Here is a 21,169-nt window from a genome sequence, read left to right on the forward strand (position 1 = left end):
AAAAAGCTGTGAGTGAACCACAGAGAGAAGCAACTGGGTGCGGTAACCTCAACTGGGCCTACCGTGGCCACCCCGCACACACGCGGGACTGTTGGAGAGCTGAAGGTCCAGAGTCCAGGGTACTTCTACCGCCTCAGGCTTGCACCTGCTTCCCTTCTGCATTTAAGCTGCATTGCCAGCTGCATGCGTCCGTGATCACTCCCCCCACTCCCCTCCCTGGCTGCGGGGACATTAGATTCCCGCGCACTGTTTAACCCCCGTAGGGAAGGGGAGAGGAATTCAACGAGGTGCTATTTATAAGGCCCTTTACCAATACTGGCAACCTGGTAAATTGTTTTAAAAAAATGACACATCTTCAAGTGAGAAAGTACTTGCCACGAGGTCCTGGGTTCAATCTCCAGTACCAAAAAAAAAAAAAAAAAAAAAAAGGGGGCATACCGTGAAGCTAAATTAAAATCAGTGGTAAATATTCATATGAGATATGCATGAGTTGTGAAGAGTCAAGTTGCTGGCCTTTTTCTGTTACATTCATTGGTAGAGGATGTTTATCACTGTCACCCCAAATACACACACCTGCAAAGAGCAGCTGAATCTGAAGTGCTTGAGTTTGGGACTCCCCTGACCTCAAGTTAACAACTTTTTGTGTTTGAGGTTGGGATATCAAAAGGCTTCGTGTTCAAAAGTCTAGGCCAGGGTCTCAAGCTCAAAGGACTACAGAGACCAGGCAGATGCGAGTGAGACCACAGATATGACCAACTGCAGAGCACATGCCTTGCCTGGAGCAGCAGTCCTTACTCAGATCCAGGCAATGGCTTCCATGAGTGACCAAGAATCTAGATTGAAGAAAATACATGACATCTCCCAATGTTTAAGTGTTGCAATGGATTTTGTAATAAAAATGTAAAAATGTTAATAAAGATTTCTACCGTGGGATGGGCATTTTTGTGAATCATCTAACAGAACTGCCAGCTTGTAGGCACTATTTTGGGAATCTAGAAACTTAAGAAGATGGGGCCTTGCAGGAGGAAGTAGGTCACTGGGGTGTCTCTTTGATGGTTATATCTGGTCCCTAGTCCCCTCCTCTCTCTCCTCTCTCTTCCTATCTGCCATGAGGTGAAGGACCTCTTCTGCCACACCCTCCTTCCTGCTGCCATGTTTTCCCCCAGCACCTGGGGCCAAGTGACCACAGACTGAACCCTCTGAAACCATGAGCCAAAATAAATCTTTACTACACTAAGTTGTTTCTTTCAGGCATTTAGTCCCAGCAATAAGAACTGACTAATACACAGGGGACTGGGATGTAGCAGGTGGGAGAGCACCTGCTAGCATGCACAAAGACCCTGGGTTCAATCCCTGGTACCAAAAACATTAAAAGTTAGAAACTCCTCTCTAGCCAAACAAAACACATCTGCGGATCACATTTGTCCCAAAACCACCTGCATTAAAACGCTGAGGAATTGAAATAGTTCCTCCCAAGGGAAGAGAGGTTGGATTCCACAAGGGCAAGAAAATGTCACAGGCTTCCAGAGAGGCACACATGCTCCCCACTCAAATGAGCTGCCTAGGGGTGAGGGAGTGGCTCTAGTGGTAGAGCACGTGCCTAGCGAGTGTGAGGCACTGAGTTCAAATCCTAGTACTGCCAAAAAAAAAAAATAGAATCTCAAATGAGCTCCCTGGTGGCAGGGCTTTGGACTGCGGTGGGGTGTTAATTCCTAGACATCAGGAACCAGGACCTTGCCTCAGTGTGAAGAGCCACAAGGGAGGAGGTTCCTCTGCTCAGCCTGGTTCTGAGGCAGCTGATAGAGCCAGGAGGACTGGACACTTTGCATGGACTGAGGAGCTCTGTAGTAGGAGGTCCTTAGAACAGCTGATGCCTGGACTGTGTAAACCCCACCAGGAAATGTAAGAAGTCTCAGTGATATCTACCAGGAAAGTCTTTTTTTTTTTTTTTTGGTAATACTGGGGTTTTGAGCCACTCCGAAAACCCTGCTTTGTGTTGGGTTTTTTTTGAAATACAGTCTTGACAACTATTTGCCCAGGCTGGCTTTGAACTGTGATCCTCCTGATACCAGCTCCCTGAGTAGCTAGGATTACATTCCTGAGCCACCAGCACCTGGCCACCAGGAAAGTCTTAAAACTGGTTTTATGTAGTTTAGAAAAATTAAGAGAGTAGCTGAGCCAGGGGCTCATGCCTTAATCCTGGCTACTCAGGAGGCAGAGGTCAGGAGGATCTCAATTTGAACCCAGCCCAGGCAAACAGTTCTTGAAACCCTATCTCAAAAAAACCATCACAAAAAAGAGCTGGTTGAGTGGCTCAAGGTGTAGGCCCTAAGTTCAGACCCCAGTACCACAAAAAGAAAAGAAAAATTAAGAGGAGTGAGGGCTCAAAAGGTAGAGTGCTTGTGAGGCCTTGAGTTCAATCCCCAGTACTGCAAAAAATAATAATAATAAAGAATAAAGAAAATAAGCATGAAGAAATATGGCATTTTTACTCCTTGGATATGAGAGAATAATTCATGGTTTTTTTTTTTTTTTTTTTAGTGCTGAGGATTGAACCCAGGACCTGAATCCAGGACCTGGCCCACGCTAGGCAAGCGCCTTGCCACTGAGCTATGTTCCCAGCCTAATGATGCCTTTTATTATATAGATTGAATTGTCGGCTCCCAGAGGATGGCGTTTCTCTTTCCAAGTGGGGAAATTGTTTTGTTCTGCTGCAGTTTCTTCCTGGCCAGTTTGACATTTGAGATGAGCCTGGAGGTTGAGCGGGGCGCGACTGGAGCGGCCGCAGAGCTTGTCTGTCTGAACTATCGGGTGCCATCCTCCTCGCTGTGGTGACACCCACACCTACCGTCGTCATGACTGAGCAGATGACGCTTCGTGGCACCCTCAAGGGCCACAAGGGCTGGGGAACCCAAATCGCTACCACCCCGCAGTTCCCGGACATGATATTGTCTGCCTCTCGAGACAAGACCATCGTCATGTGGAAGCTCACCAGGGAAGAGACCAACTATGGCATTCCACAGCGTGCTCTGCGGGGTCACTCCCACTTGGTTAGTGATGTTGTCATCTCCTCTGATGGCCAGTTTGCCCTCTCAGGCTCCTGGGATGGAACCCTGCGCCTCTGGGATCTCACAACGGGCACTACCACGAGATGATTTGTAGGCCATACCAAGGATGTGCTGAGTGTGGCCTTCTCCTCTGACAACTGCCAGATTGTCTCTGGATCCCGAGACAAAACCATAAAGTTGTGGAATACTCTGGGTGTATGTAAATACACTGTCCAGGATGAGAGTCACTCAGAGTGGGTATCCTGTGTCAGGTTTTCACCCAACAGCAGCAACCCTATCATTGTCTCCTGTGGCTGGGATAAGCTGGTGAAGATGTGGAATTTGGCTAACTGTAAGCTGAAGACTAACCACATTGGCCATACAGGCTATCTGAACACTGTGACTGTCTCTCCAGATGGATCCCTCTGTGCTTCTGGAGGCAAGGATGGCCAGGCCATGTTGTGGGATCTCAATGAAGGCGAGCACCTTTATACGTTAGATGGTGGGGACATCATCAATGCTCTCTGTTTTAGCCCCAACTGCTACTACTGACTCTGTGCTGCCACAGGCCCCAGCATCAAGATCTGGGACTTGCAGGGCAAGATCATTGTTGATGAACTGAAGCAAGAAGTTATCAGTACCAGCAGCAAGGCAGAGCCACCCCAATGTACCTCTCTGGCCTGGTCTGCTGATGGCCAGACGCTGTTTGCTGGCTACACAGACAACCTGGTGTGAGTGTGGCAAGTGACCATTGGCACCCGCTAGAAATTTATGGCAGAGCTTTAGCAATAAAAAAAACTTGGCTTTCTAAAAAAAAAAAAAAGTCAAGTCAAATCCACAAAAAGAACATAGACCCAAGGTTCCCATACCAAGGTACCTTGGGGGTACCTCAGCAAACTAACAGGAGCATGGTACAATATTTTAATTTTTGGAGAAAAATCCAGTGATATGCATCATCTGTTAGACATGGAAAACTACTGGCTGGAAGTAGTTCAACGTTAGATTCTACTATGTTCCTTTCTCTGGCATTGTAACTTTGTAAAGCTAGGGGGGTGTTGGCAATTGATGTGAAAGAGACAAGTAACTGGTGACAATCAGTATGGACAGGAAATCAATGTGAGTGTCTGATGGGATTCCAAAACTTAAGAAGAGCACATATCCTATTAAGGAAAAGTGGTCATTTAAAAGTTATATTAAAATAGTTTTCTTTGGCTGAGTGCCGGTGGCTCATGCTTGCAATCCTAGGTAGTTTTGGGAGGCTGAGATCGGGAAGATTGCAATTCCAGGCCAGCCCAGGGGAAAAAGTTAACAAGAACCCATCTTAATGGGCTAGGCATGCTGACATGAGCCTGTCATCCTAGCTATGGTAGGAAGCCTAAAATGGGAGGATCACAGTCCAGCCATGATCCAAAATTACTAGAGCAAAAAGGGCTAGAGACTTGGCTTGAGTGGTGGAGCACCTACCTAGCAAGCATGAAGCCCTGGGTTCAAACCCTAGTACTGCCAAATATTTTTTCTTTCAATTTGTGGGTATTCTTTTTATGAAATGGTTATTAAGTCATTAAGATGTAACATAAGCTATTTGGTCACAGCTACTTAATGAACACAACTGTTGAGCGTCTTTTTTGGACTAGCAGCACTGTGAAAAAATTACCAAGAAATAAAGGCTGCCACATTTGGTACCTCCAGCATAGGCCAAGTGTGGTATAGTGTCATGCAGTAGTATTTATTGGGCATTTCTATGTGCCAGGCACTATCCTGGGTATTACAGATGTCGCAATAAACAAAAGAGAAAAATCCCCGTGGACAGAAAGGTGACATTCTAGAGGCAAAAACAGCAAATAAGTTGATAATAGAGTACATCCAGGTGTGGTGATGCATGCCTGTAATCCCAGTACTTAAGGAGGTAGTCATGAGATTCAGGAGTTTGAGGTCAACCTGAGCTACATGAGACTTTGTCTCAAAAAAATGAATGAATACATAACTAAATACTATAGAGTTATGGTCTGGATATGGAGTACCTCCCCAGAAGGCCTGTGTGTTAAGACTTGGTCTCCAGTTGGAGGTGCTACTGAGAGTGATTGGTTCATGTAGACTCTGTTCTCCCATTGATGAGTTCCCAGCTGAATGGGCACTTAGGAGGTGGGGCCTCGTTGGAGGAAGTAGACCACTGGAGGAATGTCTTCAAAGGGTGTATCTTGTCTGCAGCGCCCTTCCTCCCTCTCTCTGCTTCCTGGCTGCCATGAGGTAAGCAGCTCTGCTCCACCATGCCTTTCTATCATAATGTGCTGCCTTACCACGTGCCCAAAGTGGTGAGACCCAACAATCATGGACTGAAACCTCTGAAAGCGTAAACTAAAATAAATCCTTCCTCACTTAAGGTTTTTCCTCAGGTATTTTATCACAGCAACAAAAAGTTGACTAACACATACGGTGCGTTAGAAGGTGATAAGTGCTATGATAAAAATAGGGTGAGAGAATCGTGAGCAGGCCTCGGTAGGAAATAATTTGCACTGAGAAGCTCTTGGTTATGAGGTCTAAGTTAAGAATCAGATTTGGGTGCCTTTGTCACACATAGAATGTGGATGATGCCAGGAAGAGGAACTGAGATGATCCAGGGAGTGGGGAAGGGAAGACAGTAGTGGTGGTCTTATGAAAGACCCCAAGAAACACTTTAGTTTAAGGCTGTGTAGAGGAGTAGACCCAAAAGAAGGCAGAGGGAAAATGGCCGAAGAGATACAGAGTGACCCAGAAGTATAGGAAGGTAGGTCAACTATCAGCCCCTCCTGTCACAGGACTCTGAGAAAAAGGGAAAACACCAGTAGACATGACAATTGAGAAGTCACTGGTGACCTGGACAAAATTCATAGACAGGTGATGTTTGACTAAGGGGAGAAAATCTACACTCCAGATTTCTCAAGTATAGACTAATCCTCCCACAAGAAAAACCAAAGAAAAGCCTGGAGGGAGGGTTCTTGCCTAGCATTCCAGTGCTTCAATCCCAGCACTGAAAAAAACAAAGAAAGAAAGAAAAATAAGACCAAAGGAAAAAAAAGGCTGGATGAACCATAGAGGATTGGGACTAGGGAACTTGTGTATGTGTGTGGCTCAAGTGGTAGAATACTTGCCTAGCAAATGTGAAGCCCTGAGTTCAAATACCAGTACGTACAAAATAAAAAACAAACAAAAAACCTCCAGAAGGAGAAAGGAGCAGCATAACCTCAGAACTTTGGAAAAGCTCAAGAATCACTGGCACTAGATGTTTCTGAAGATGAGGGTAAAATGTGGGGCTGAGAGCAAAGGTAAAGAAAAGGTAAAGATCCCCTCCCCCACATCAAAGAATAGCAATAAGGATGGTGATGAGGAGAAGCACAGGCAGCAAGCATATTGGAGCATATTACATATTGTTTCCAAGCTCTTTATATATTAACTCATTTTAGCCTCTCAGTCCCCATTTTACACATGAACCAACTGAGCCAGTTGTTCAGGGGTGGACACACAGCCAATGAGTGACAGGGCCAGGATCAGACTGTGACATGTGGGAAGTGAGGCTGGAAAGTTGACAGCAGAACTCTGTGGTTTGGATCTCACTTCCCTTTCTATAAGAAGTCATGGAAGATTTTCCAATGTGAAAGTGACAATTGTTTACTTATCTGTTTAATAGTCAATAAATATTTCTCCCATGCCCACTGTGTGCAGGGAACTCTCCTGGGTGCTGAGCACTTCAGGATGAATGTATGGGAGTAATGACTGCCCACAGGGATTGCCAGTATGGCAGGGCTGGGCACTCTGCCAGGGTGGCTACAGGGGACCAGGAGAGTCAGAGAGGGATGCTTTTGGAATAAAATCTGCACCACTTACCACTCAAAGGCCAATAACTGGAGGCAAGAGTTGTCAGGAAGGGATCAGGTTTGCCTGATTTTGAGAAGATGGAGGAGGGAGGAGCTGTGGCCCTCAAAACTACATCTCTGGGAACTCGGGCACAAAGGCCATCCAGGGCCTGCTTCTCTCTTCTATTTTTTTTTTCTTCTGTCCAGAACATCCCAATGGACCTTGAGCTCCTGGGGCTACTTCCTATATTTTCTTTTCTTTTTTTTTTTTTTCATTTTTCCTTTATTATTCATATGTGCATACTAGGCTTGGTTCATTTCTCCCCCCTGCCCCCACCCCCTCCCTTACCACCCACCTGTATTTTCTTTTCTTTCTTTTTCTTTTGGTGGGACTGGGGTTTAAACTCAGGCCTTCACACTTGCAAAGTAGGCACTTTACCTTTTGTGCCACATCTCCAATCCATTTTTCTCTGGTTATTTTGGAAATGGCGTCTCTCAAACTGTTTGCTCAGGGTGGCCTCAAGCTGTGATCCTCCTGATCTCTGACTCCCAAATAGCTAGGATTACAGGTATGAGCCACAGGTGCCCAGCTCCTGTATTTTCTTAATAACAGACATATTACTTTTCTGCAAGTTAAATCTCACAGTAACTTACAATTTTGTGTTAATTGATACTCAGAACTAAAGACTAGAGCTGGAGGCATGGCTAAGGGGATAGAGCACCCACCTAAGAAGCGTGAAGCCCTGAGTTCAAACCCCAGTACCACCAAAAAGAGAGCTAAAGACTAAGGAGGGACCTTACAAAGGCCACCACATATTCTGGGTTCTGTAAATCTAAAGAAAGAGGTTTTAGTTCTTAACTTTTTTTTTTTTTCAGTGCTAGGGGATCAAACCTAGGACCTCCTCCATGCTAGGCAAACATTCTACCACTGAGCGATAGCCCCAGTTAAAATCTTAACTATTGATGTTAGAGTTTAGAAGCTGGGCATCTGTAGTCCTAGCTACTTGGGAGGCTGAGACCAGCAAATAGTTGGAGGGAGACCCCATCTCTAAAATAACCAGAGCCAAATGGACTGGAGGTGTGGCTCAAGAGATAGAGTACCTGGTAGCAAGTGTGAGGCTGTGAGTTCAAACCACAAACACACACACACACACACACACACACACACACACACACACACACTAACAGAGCAAAACGAACTGCAGGCATGGCTTAAGTGGTACAGCTCCTACATTGTAAACACAAAGATCTGAATTCAAACCCTTGTCCCACCAAAAAAAAATTATTTTTTTAGAATGCTCAGCAAAAGGGAAGGGACATAAAAATTTGCACAAGGATTAAGAGAGGAAACAACCTTACAGGAGCAAAGGTCAAAGAGGAGCAGAAGTGAAAGCAACTCTGCTGAGGACATCCCCCAAAGGAGCAGCCACTATGACAGGGCATCCAGCTCAGCCTGAGGTCTGGAAAGGACTCGTGGGGAAAGACAAAATTGAAACCGGAAGGCTGAGCTGGAATTTGCAGGGTGAAGAAGGGAGTGGGAGGGGGAGAATATTCTGAGGACGAACAACAGCACGGACAAAGGCCGAGAGACTAACCTGACATACCCAAGTTGCCATAGTCCGCTTGGCAGCTCAGAGATGGCTGAATCACAGGTGGAGGGACCAGGATCAGGAAGTTGCAGGGAGGCTGCTACAATTGGTTGCTTTTGAGATAGGGTCTGGCTTTTTGCCTGGGCCAACCTGTGATCCTCCAATTTGTGCTCTCCTGCATAGCTGGAATGACAGGTTTATGCCACTGTGCCCAGCCATTGGTTGAGATGGTGTTTTGCAAACTTTTTGTGTAGGCTGTTCTCAAACCACCATCTTCCCGATCTCCACCTTCCAAGCAGCTAGGATTATAGGCTTGAGCCACTGTGCTTGGCCACATGCTCATGTGCCAAGTGCTTCCTGCACAGTATTACATTTAATCCCTCCCCAAACCTTATAAAGGTGATTTCTACCCATTTTACAGATGAGGCAACTTGAGATACAACGCATCCTGGAGCACATAGGGAATTCCCAGGTAAACCAGGATTTGAACTGAGTGGGTCTGAGTCCAAAGTCTGGTTTCTTAGCCAAACATCTCTGTTGCTTCTCCAGATTTCAGAGCCTTTTGAGCCAAACACCAAAGTATTCACTATGATTCCATGCATATAAAGTTTCAAGAGTAGGGGCTGGGGGTGTAACTCAGTAGTTTGGTGCTTGCCTATCATGTGAAAGCCCTGGGTTGGATCCCAGGTCCGCAAAAACAAAAAATGAATTTTTTTTTTATGTTTGGGTCATTTCTCCCCCCTTTCCCCACCCCCTCCCTAGTTTGAACTCAAGACTTCACACTTGCTAGAAGGCACTTCACCATATGGGGACTTTGCCAGCCCCCAAAAGCAGGAGAAAATCTTGGCATCTCTCCTTCATTTTGTATCTGTCTTTGCTCTAAGCCATCTTCTCTGTAGTCACTTTGCAATCACTTTGGATTTCAGGTAAAACAGAACTGATAACATCTTCATGACAAGGGACAGACACTACCTCTAACAGCAGAGCCTCCTCAGGATGGACCACCCTTCAAATAACAACTACAGAACCTCTCCCAGAACAAGGACTGAGATCATGACCAACCAGACCACCTGTGACTGAAGATGTGCATCATACCTTTGTTCTCAGCACCCAGTTCTTTTGTCTACTTAAACCTATAGCTCATGTCTGTACCCTGAAGATGGCTGATGATGGGCTAAGTTCTTACTCTGCCTCTTCCCAGGCATGCCCCGAGCTGTGTAATAATCCTCGCTTCTCACACAAGAAGCCACGAATAGCCAAGGCAATGCTCAGTCAAAAGAACAATGCAGGAGGTATCACGATACCTGACTTCAAACTATATTACAAAGCAATAACAATAAAAACAGCATGGTACTGACACAAAAACAGACATGAAGACCAGTGGAACAGAATAGAGGACTCAGATATGAAGCCACGCAACTATAACCAACTTATCTTTGACAAAGGTGCTAAAAATATACGATGGAGAAATAGCAGCCTCTTCCACAAAAACTGCTGGGAAAACTGGTTGGCAGTCTGCAAAAACTGAAACTAGATCCATGTATATCACCCTATACCAAGATTAACTCAAAATGGATCAAGGATCTTAATATCAGACCCCAAACTCTAAAGTTGATACAGGAAACAGTAGGAAATAGCCTGGAGTTAGTAGGTATAGGTAAGAACTTTCTCAATGAAACCCCAGCAGCACAGCAACTAAGAGATAGCATAGATAAATGGGACCTCATAAAGCTAAAAAGCTTCTGTTCATCAAAAGAAATGGTCTCTTTCTGCTGGGTATTGAGGGGAGGGAAAGGGAGGGGGCGGAGTGGGTGGTAAGAGAGGGGGTGGGGGCAGGGGGGAGAAATGAACCAAGCCTTGTATGCACATATGAATAATAAAAGAAAAAGGAAAAAAAAAAAAAGAAATGGTCTCTAAACTGAAGAGAACACCCACTGAGTGGGAGAAAATATTTGCCAGTTATACATCAGACAAAGGACTGATAACCAGAATATATAGGGAACTTAAAAAACTAAATTCTCCCAAAACTAATGAACCAATAAAGAAATGGGCAAGTGAACTAAACAGAACTTTCTCAAAAGAAGAAATTCAAATGTCCAAAAAACACATGAAAAAATGCTCACCATCTCTAGCAATAAAGGAAATGCAAATTAAAACCACACTAAGATTCCACCTCACCCCTGTTAGAATAGCCATCATCAGCAACACCACCAACAACAGGTGTTGGCGAGGATGCGGGGAAAAAGGAACCCTCATACACTGTTGGTGGGAATGTAAACTAGTACAACCACTCTGGAAAAAAATTTGGAGGCTACTTAAAAAGCTAGACATCTATCTACCATTTGATCCAGCAATACCACCCTTGGGGATATACCCAAAAGACTGTGACACAGGTTACTCCAGAGGCACCTGCACACCCATGTTTATTGCAGCACTATCACAATAGCCAAGTTATGGAAACAGCCAAGATGCCCCACTACTGATGAATGGTCAAGAAAATGTGGTATCTATACACAATGGAATTTTATGCAGCCATGAAGAAGAACGTAATGTTATCATTCGCTGGTAAATGGATGGAATTGGAGAACATCATTCTGAGTGAGGTTAGCCTGTCCCAAAAGACCAAAAATCGTATGTTCTCCCTCATATGTGGACATTAGATCAAGGGCAAACACAACAAGGGGATTGGACTTTGAGCACATGATAAAAGCTTTAGCACACAAGGGAGGGGTGAGGATAGGTAAGACACCTAAAAAATTAGCTAGCATTTGTTGCCCTTAATGCAGAGAAACTAAAGCAGATACCTTAAAAGCAACTGAGGCCAATAGGAAAAGGGGAACAGGAACTAGAGAAAAGGTTAGATCAAAAAGAATTAACCTAGAAGGTAACACCCACGCACAGGAAATCAATGTGAGTCAATGCCCTGTATAGCTATCCTTATCTCAACCAGCAGAAACCCTTGTTCCTTCCTATTATTGCTTATACTCTCTCTACAACAAAATTAGAAATAAGGGCAAAATAGTTTCTGCTGGGTATTGAGGGGGGGAGCGGGAGGGGGCGGAGTGGGTGGTAAGGGAGGGGGTGGGGGCAAGGGGGAGAAATGACCCAAGCCTTGTATGCACATATGAATAATAAAAGAAAAAAAATAAAGTTAAAAAAAATAATAATCCTCCCTTCTCTATCCTTCACCATGCCTGTTTATTTGGTGTATAGGGGCGAGTGGCTGGACCTGGCATGTGCCAGGCCAAACCCAGGAGTTTGGACCTGGTGTCTAAAGTCTGGTTTCAGTAACATGGGTACATATTTTGGTACAAATTCTTTAAGCTGTTCACATAAGAATTATGTACTTTGGGCTGGGGAGTATGACTCAGTGGTAAAGGACTTGTGTAGCATGCATGAGGCCCTGGGTTCCATCTTCAGCATCACCCCTGCACACCAAAGCATACACTTTGCCAGAAATGGTGGTCCACACATGCAGTCCCAGCACTTGGGAGGCGAGGCAAGAGGATAGAGAATTTGAGGCCAGCCTGGGCTTCATAGTGAGTTCAAGTTCAGTTTGTGCGACATGAGACATTGTCTCAGAAAAAAAAAGTTATATAAAATAAAAATAGAACTTAAAAAAAATGAAAATGGACTGGTACAGTGGCTCAAGTGATAGAGTGTCTTCCTAGCAAGCATGAGACCCTGAGTTCAAGCCCCAGTACTACAAAAAAAAAAGTGAAAGTAAAAGTGGAACCCTTCTGGGTGATGATCATCACAACACATGCTTGTGATTTGTCAGCTGTACTGTGGATTGGGTGCTGATGATCTGTCAGGCACCCTGCTGACTGCTTTACACGTACATGGTATTATTTTCACCTTTACAGTGGTCCTCAAGAGGCTAACCATTATCACACCCATTTCACAGATAAGAAAACTGAGGTTTCAAGAATGCAGTGCCTTGCCTGAGTCATGCAGGAGATGGTTCAGCCAGAATACCTGCTCAGGTTTGTCTGACCCAGAGTCCACATTCTGGCCACCTGTGCTGTCATCTTATCCTCAGGTAGCAGAGGGACTCAGGTGATAGAGGATGAGGAAGCAGAAACCATAGATGGCTCTGAGTGGAGGTGGCCACTCTGTGAAGTAGTCCCCTTCCAAGACACTGTACTCCATATTATATTTGTAATTTTGTTTTTCTTTTCCTCAAGGAAGGCTCACCAACTGTTGAAGCTTCAGATGTCACAAAACCTGCCACTTGGTTCTGTGGGTGGCAGAGGGGATGGATGGCTCTTACTTAGCACTACTTTCTCTCTCTCCAACCAATAACAGGGTACCCTGAGCATCACACACACCCCCACCCACCTCCTGTACCATGTCCTGAAAAGTTGTCACTAGTCTGAGCAAAGCAGGAGGGTCTGCTCCCCACGTTGCACAAGGCTGTCTTTCCAGCCCTGAAAGTTTCCTCCTTCTTCTCAGCGCCCCTGCTCCTCCATTCCTTCCCTCCCCCTCCTTTTGTCTACTGTCTTCCCACTTCTGCTTTCCCACTCACCCCCTCCCTGACAGCAGCCACCTTCAGCTCATCCCAGAGCCTTCCCCACCATCCACACATGGAGCTCTGAGGAACTCTTAGCTCTGAGGGAGCCAGCAGTCTGGACCTGGGTCTACCTTCTTCCCTCTGGGCATTAGTGTCCCCATTTACACACACCTGGGCCCCTTGTCCTGAGTCACACCAAGGGTCCCCAGATTTCCCCTGAGCCAGGAAGCAGGTAGCAAAGGGGGCAAGTGCTGGGTTCCTGACACTCTTTCTCCCTTCTCTTGCCCACCCTGGAGGTGCCTGTCACTGGGTGAGTAGGGGAGGCAGGTTGTGGGTCCCTTGTGCCTCACTGCCCTACGAGACCTCTGTCCTCCTCTTCCCAAGGCCCTCCATCCCTCCCTCCCTTCCTTCTGGGCTGTGACTTAAGTCCCCCTGGAACACATCGGCAGCTGTGCCTGGGTACAGGGAGGAATTGTTTGAGCAGACGTTTAACACAAAAAACAAAAATAGCAGTGCTTTCCTTGAGTGGATCTCTAGCGATCTGAAGACATCTGTTTGCCACATCCCACCCTGGGGCCTAAAAATGCCTTGGTGACAATAGCACAGTCCCCCACAAGAGCTGCAGCAGCATGCTTACAAGCTGTGACCTGCCCTGATTCACAAACATGCCCAACCCCAGTCTTCCTGCCAGGGCCCATGGAGAGGAGGGGAAGGGCATTGTCTGCCATGTTCAGGGTTACTGCCTGTTGCCTGTTTCCTTTCTCTCCATGCTTGAATTTTTTTTTTTTTTTTTTTTTTGGTGGGACTGAGGTTTAAACTCAGGGCTAGCTAGGCAGGCACTCTACCACTTGAGCCACACTTCCAGTCCATTTTTTCCTGGTTATTTTTGGAAATGGAGTCTCACCAACTATTTGCCCAAGCTGGCCTTGAATCCCAATCCTCCCAATCTCAGCTTCCCAAGTAGCTAGGATCACATATGTGAGCCCCTGGTGCCCTGCTCACTTGAATTTTGTTTTTATTTATTTTGGTTCTTAAAACTTAATCCTTCTCTGTCTTTTTATCTCTAATTTTACTTTCTGATACTGTTTTGGTCTACTCTTACCTTTTTCTGCTTCCTTCCCTGAAAAAAATAAAATAAAATAATTTTGAGACAGAGTCTAGCTATGTAGCCCATACTGGTCTTGAACTCAAAATTCTCCTGCCTCAGCTTCCTGAGATCTGGTATTACAGATGTGATCACCATGCCAGCTGCATTCTTTTTTGAAACCAGACCTCGGTTACTCTGAAGAAGAATCTCCTGCTATTTTCCTCTTTTCGTAAAGTCCCACCTTTATTCCTTTGGTGGCCCGACTTTGAACTTGGTCATGCTAAGTGGGTTGTGTCCTTCTTTGAGAAAAAGGATCAAGCCTTCTGATGCCACTGTACCCATCTCTATTCCTGATTCTTGGGTTTTCCCCTCTCACCAAAGTAGGGAAAGCCTAGAATGATGTAATTGGGCCATAGAGCGGTTGGGGTATTCTGTTTGTTTTGGTTGCACTGGGGTTTTAACTCAGGATGGCTGGAGTTTTTCTGTGTATTTTTTTTTCTTTTTGGCAACACTGGGGTTTGAACTCAGGGCCTTATGCTTGCTAGGCAGGCACTCTACCACCTGGACCACTCTTTTTTTGTGTGTGTTGAGAATTTCCAAGATATGGTCTCTGGAACTATTTGCCCAAGACATCCTCTTGATCTCTGCCTCCTGAGTCACTAAGGTTACAGGCGTGAGCCACAGGCACCTGGCTTTTTTTTTTTTTTTAATTATACAAGTAATGGCTGGAGGCATGGCTCAAGTGGTAGAGCACTTGCTTAGCAAGCATGAATCCCTGAGTTCAAACCCCAGTAGTGCCAAAAAAAAAAAAAAAGTGTCAATCATTGTACAAGTAATAAAAAAAAAAAAAAATCCAGGGGAGTTAAATCTGTATTGAGACTTAAATTGAAAGCCTAAATACTTTTTATGGTACTAGGGTTTGAACTCAGGCACTCTACTTCTTCAGCCATGCCACCAGCCCAAAAATACTTTTATAATTAATAAAAGAGCAAAATTAAGTGAGCCAGGTATTTACCTAGAAATTATGAAAAATAGCAAAAAAGGCTAGAAATGCTCAGGGATAGAGAGATTGCCCAGCATTACTGAAAAAAAGTGATAATATAAAAGTGGGAAAAATTAAACAAAATCTAGCATTAATAAGATGGGGGTGTGCCTTCTAAGCCTGGTATAATAGTATGCAGTTGTAATCCCAGCACGTAGGAGGCTGAGGCAGGAGGATTTGGAGTTTGAGGCCAGTCTGAGGCACATAGTGAAACCCTGTCTCAAAAAACAAAACAAAAAAGAAACAAACAAACAAAATCCAGATGGTAGACATTATGCAAGACACTTTGCCTTGAACTTTTAGGAAAAGCAAAATCAAAGTTAGGAAAGAGGAAAAAGGCAGAATGGTCCCAGATTTTAGAAGCTATTGATAATGTAGTCTTGTTTCCGAGTTTGTGTCCTGGCAATGACATGACTGAAGGAGCTGGACCAGGAGTTAAGAGTTAAAGCAAGCACAAAGTTTATTGAAAGGACAGCAAAGCACCCTGATGGGTGGGATTTAGTGAAAGAGCTGAGCCAAAGAAAGGTTTAAATTCAAGAGATAATATAGGGCCTGACTTTGGCACCCCCTACTTTACTCTGAAGTTGAATCTATAATTGGCTGACTAATTACCTTTTTGTTCACCCCATCCTTGTTGGAGTGGGCATTCTAAGAGGGCCTTGTTAGTCCATCCTGTCCTTGAAACCTGCCATGCACATTTTATGACTACTGCTATCTTCCTTAAGGGGTTTGTATTTAATCTCTTTAGATGTTTGTCTTTAAGGATGCCTTCCCATCTCCTTTATCTAAGACAAAGTTCCTTCTGCCATTTGTTTCCTTTACATTCTCAGAGCCATTTCTGCCGTTTATTCCTCTTCACTGTTTGCTCCCCTCACATTCCCCCCTCTTTAGAGATAACCCTGACTTCTGTCAGGAAAAGGGGTGTCGACTCCATCTGACTGTTCAGGCTGGTAAGGGCCAAAGATGGGATCCCTGAACAGTTAGTCAAGGCTTCCTCTGAGCTGACAAAGCATGTGTGGGGGTGTTCTGTCAAGGGGTCCCCGGTATCAGAAGGAGGTCTCTGGCATGTGTGGCTTCGCCTCCATCACAATCACATCAATCAATCTGGAGCTTGATTGACTCTAACCTTGAAGAAACAAACTTGACAAGCAGATTAAGGATGCATGGGCCAAAAGTCAATAGAAGGACTATGATGACCAAGGGGCTGAGTAGAGGGAGGAACCAGGTTAGAGATGGTAACTGAGACCTGCTTTTTTTATACCTGTCCTATAATCTGTGTACTTATTGTTCTTTTAGCCATCGAGTCTTATGCAGGATTACTTTAATAGGGGTGTCCACCTGTCCAGAGGTGTTGATATAGCACATTTTTCAAATGTCTGAACCTGTGGTTCTCTTGTACCAATTAGAATTACCAAGGCAACAATATATTATCAGTAAACCGCTAACGTCTCATGACAGTCTAAATGAGAGGTTTATATGAGTCTGAGAAAAACCCATTTTTAACTCTAAGACTAAAAACACCATGTTTAAGTATCAAAGGACATGGCTGGAGCCAGTAGAAATAGTTAATTTATCTCCGTTTAAGTAGAAGGCCTTGGCCAAAACTATGAGTTTGTCTTCTGTCAGAGATGCCTGCTTTAACATCAGTTAGCCACGCCTGCATACGGGATATTCATAATGACAATTCCGATTAGACTTCTATTGTACATTATTTATATTGTCCCCATTGTCTCTCCCAAGAGCCACTTTTTTTAACCCTCTTGACTTTGGTTATTTTTTGACAGGTCTGGCACAAATGACTCCATTTGAATTTTGACAGCTTTCTCCCCTTATCTCAAAACTGTTCGTCTTTGAGCAGTCTCTTCTGAAGATTTTTCCAATTGGTCATTCTGGTCCCTTGTCACCAGGATTAGCTTCCTCCTGGATATTCTGCTTGAGTCCCACATTGTGGGGGACAGGGGCGTAACAAGCAGATCAGGTGGGAATCAGTGCCAGCTAGGCCCAATTAGCCAAATTTAAGCAACAAAGAGACTCAGAAGGAGTGGCTCTTTAGGCGGTGGTCTTCTGGACAAAGACAAAATAAAACCCAATATAGCAGATATTTAAAAAGCTAAACTGGTTGACAGATAATTACTTATTAGAGTCATTTTCCATGGACTCGATTGCTTGCTACAGTTAGGAACTGTAGTGACAAAAACTCAAAATAGCCATGGTTAAAATTTTGAGTAAAACCTTAAATTTTGGATAGGTAAGATAACAGGTGTACAGCACTGATAAAAATCCAACACCTTAGATTTTCTATCATTTGGGGGTGCGGTGTCTGTGACCCCAAATAGCCCAGTCACAGGCACATGTAGGGTACTGACTACATTAGAATCACCCAAGACAATAGTCGTTTAACCACAATTATGAGCTTATCTAGAAGATTTGACATAGGCCGACTCTTAAATGCAATTTTATTTAGTTATGACTCAATCACCTCAGTAATCAAAAGCCTGACAAAAATCACCAGAGAACAAGTAAATATTTATGGGGACTAAGTGGGAGTTAGGAAACCTAGTGGCCAAGAATCGTGGCTGAGATGTCGATAAGGGATCACCTCCCAGATTGCTGACATTAACAGATGGCTCATGGTACAGAGCAGGATTCTGCCGGCCTGTGGTCAATGGAGCACCCCCCCCCCAAAATAATGGGCCCAGTCTTGCCATTCAAGGCCAAAAAATTCCCTTTGCTATCACGCGGAGGAGTTGATGATGCATAACCCAGTGTCTAAGAGTTAGTGACGCACATCCCAGGGGTTTTTTTTTAGAACTAATTACCTCCACTCTATTGATGCCAATAAAAAACTTGAGGTCTTGCCGGGCGCCAGTGGCTCATGCCTGTAATCCTAGCTACTCAGGAGGCAGAGATCAGGAGGATCATGGTTCGAAGCCAGCCCAGGCCAATAGTTGGTGAGACAAAAACCCTTTACAAACATAGGGCTGGTGGAGTGGCTCAAGGTGAAGGCCCTGAGTTCAAGATCCAGTACCACAAAAACCAAACAAACAAAAAACCAAACAAAAACTTGAGGTCTCAGTGCTTTCTTTATCCTATCTGGAAGGTGCACTTTTGCTTTGCTTTATAAAATTAAGTTTGTCCCAATCTACTTATCAGTGTAGCAGCACTGTGTTTAGCTGTTTATTGCTTCTCTGTATTTTAATAAATTTTGCTTTTCCTACTTGCTTGTCTTAAATGTCTTTTTACCAAGCTGTAGCATCATAAAATCTTTGATGAGCCAGGCGCCAGTGGCTCAAGCCTGTAATCCTAGCTACTCAGGAGGCAGAGATCAGGAGGACTGAGGTACAAAACCAGCCTGGGGAAATAGTTTGTGAGACCCTATCTCAAAAAAACCCTTCACATAAAAGGGCTGGTGGAGTGACTCAAGATGTCGGTCCTGAGTTCAAACCCCAGTACTGAAAAAACAAAATTTTAATAGTCATCTTGACAAAACAAAAACCTTTCCTTTAAGTTAGTTTTTTGTAAATGTTATCAAGAACAGAACAATATTTTTAAGACAACCTTGTTTTTCTGAGCTTATAGAATTAGGTTCTAGTTTAACATCAGTACATTAAGTTTTGAACTTACAAAATCTTTAATGTAACTCTTAGATTTCAGTCAATTTAATCATTTACATAAGCTCCATCTTTTTATGAAGATCTTCTCTGCATTTTTATGACAACTTACTCTGTACCTTCAGGCAGGGCTTGTCTTTATCTTTCTGTTTTTCATTTTGGGACAATCTTTGAGGACAAACCTTTCTTTACACAATCTTTTCTCATTCAAAAGTATTTTCTTTCATTTAACCTTCTGTGTTTAAAAAATCACATCCCTTAGAGGACCCAGATATGAAGCCACACAACTATAACCAACTTGTCTTTGACAAAGGAGCTAAAAATATACAATGGAGAAATAGCAGTCCCTTCAACAAAAACTACCGGGAAAACTGGTTAGCAGTCTGCAAAAAACTGAAACTAGATCCATGTATAACACCCTATACCAAGATTAACTCAAAATAGATCAAGGATCTTTACCGGACCCCAGTATTAAGTTGGTACAGGAAAGAGTAGGAAATACTCTGGAATTAATAGGTATAGGCAAGAACTTTCTCAATGGAACCCCAGCAGCTCAGCAACTAAGAGACAGCATAGATAAATGGGACTTCATAAAACTAAAAAGCTTCTGTTCATCAAAAGAAATGGTCTCTAAACTGAAGAGAACACCCACTGAGTGGGAGAAAATATTTGCCAGCTACATATCAGACAAAGGACTGATAACCAGAATATATAAGGAACTTAAAAAACTAAATTCTCCCAAAACTAATGAACCAATAAAGAAATGGGCAAGTGAACTAAACAGAACTTTCTCAAAAGAAGAAATTCAAATGTCCAAAAAACACATGAAAAAATGCTCACCATCTCTAGCAATAAAGGAAATGCAAATTAAAAGCACACTAAGATTCCACCTCACCCCTATTAGAATAGCCATCATCAGCAACACCACCAACAACAGGTGTTGGCGAGGATGCGGGGGAAAAAGGAACCCTCTTACATTTTGGTGGGAATGTAAACTAGTACAACCACTCTGGAAAAAAATTTGGAGGCTACTTAAAAAGCTAAACATTGATCTACCATATGATCCAGCAATACTACTCTTGGGGATATACCCAAAAGACTGTGACACAGGTTACTCCAGAGGCCCCAGCACACCCATGTTTATTGCAGCACTATTCACAATAGCCAAGTTATGGAAACAGCCAAGATGCCCCACCACTGACAAATGGATTAAGAAAATGTGGTATCTATACACAATGGAATTTTATGCAGCCATGAAGAAGAACAAAATGTTACCATTCGCTGGTAGATGGATGGAATTGGAGAACATCATTCTGAGTGAGGTTAGCCCGGTCCAAAAGACCAAAAATCGTGTGTTTTCCCTCATATGTGGACATTAGATCAAGGGCAAACACAACAAGGGGATTGGACTTTGATCACATGATAAAAGTGAGAGCACACAAGGGAGGGGTGAGGATAGGTAAGACACCTAAAAAATTAGCTAGCATTTGTTGCCCTCAATACAAAGAAACTAAAGCAGATACCTTAAAAGCAACTGAGGCCAATAGGAAAAGGGGACCAGGAACTAGAAAAAAGGTAAGTTTGAGAAGAATTAACTTAGAAGGTAGCACACATGCACAGGAAATCAATGTGAGTCAATGCCCTGTATAGCTCTGCTTATCTCAAGTAGCAAAAACCCTTGTTCCTTCCTATTATTGCCTATACTCTCTCTACAACAAAATTAGAGATAAGGGCAAAATAGTTTCTGCTGGGTAGTGAGGGGGTAAGGGGGGAGGGGGATGGTAAGGGAGGGGGTGGGGGAAATGACCCAAACATTGTATGCACATATGAATAAAATAAAAATTAAAAAAAAAAACTACATCCTTAATACTTTTTATATTTTCCCTACTTGTGGAAAATAACCTTTTAACTTAGGGCCTTATATTTGTATGAAAAAAACAGAAAGAAAACAATTTGAAAATCATTTTGTATGTAAAAATAATTTACAGAAAGTCCATTTGTTAATAGATGCATGTATTATGACAGAATCAAACAGGCTAAGGTCATTTTTTTCAAGTACCCAAATTCCAAGATGTCTGCTTGCAGGCTGCTGCCTGGCTTTAAAATGGCCCCTTCTATCTTTTTTATCCTCTAGTCTGAGCCTGTGTGTTCATCCCCTGAATGCCTGCATCTTAGTGAGACCTGAATGAAAAAAGTTTGAAAACGGTTGTTTTTTTTTTTAAAGTAGTAGTAGTGGCCATATGCTAGTGGCTCACGCCTATAATCCTAGCAACTCAGGAGGCAGAGATCAGGAGGATTGTGGTTCAAAGCCAGCCCAGGCAAATAGTTCAGGAGACCCTATTTTGAAAAAACTCTTCATAAAAAAAAAAGGGCTGCTGGAGTGGCTCAAGGTGTGGGCACTGAGTTCAAGTCCTAGTACTGAATTAAAAAAAAAAGAATTAACAATTTTT

At 43.7% G+C, this 21,169-nt stretch overlaps 1 long non-coding RNA gene and 1 pseudogene across 1 annotated transcript in view; one reads left to right on the plus strand and one right to left on the minus strand.

Annotated features, from left to right (window-relative positions):
* Positions 1-8,699, minus strand: part of LOC141415816 (uncharacterized) — an 11,585-nt gene extending 2,886 nt beyond the window's left edge. The window contains exon 1 of the long non-coding RNA XR_012440774.1: positions 8,473-8,699. This is a non-coding gene — a long non-coding RNA (uncharacterized lncRNA). The remainder of the gene's footprint in view (positions 1-8,472) is intronic.
* Positions 2,825-3,870, plus strand: LOC109702538 (small ribosomal subunit protein RACK1-like; annotated as a pseudogene).
* Positions 8,700-21,169: the final 12,470 nt, after the last annotated feature.

The sequence above is a fragment of the Castor canadensis genome, chromosome 13 (genome assembly GCF_047511655.1).
Source record: "Castor canadensis chromosome 13, mCasCan1.hap1v2, whole genome shotgun sequence".
Lineage (NCBI taxonomy): Eukaryota > Metazoa > Chordata > Mammalia > Rodentia > Castoridae > Castor > Castor canadensis.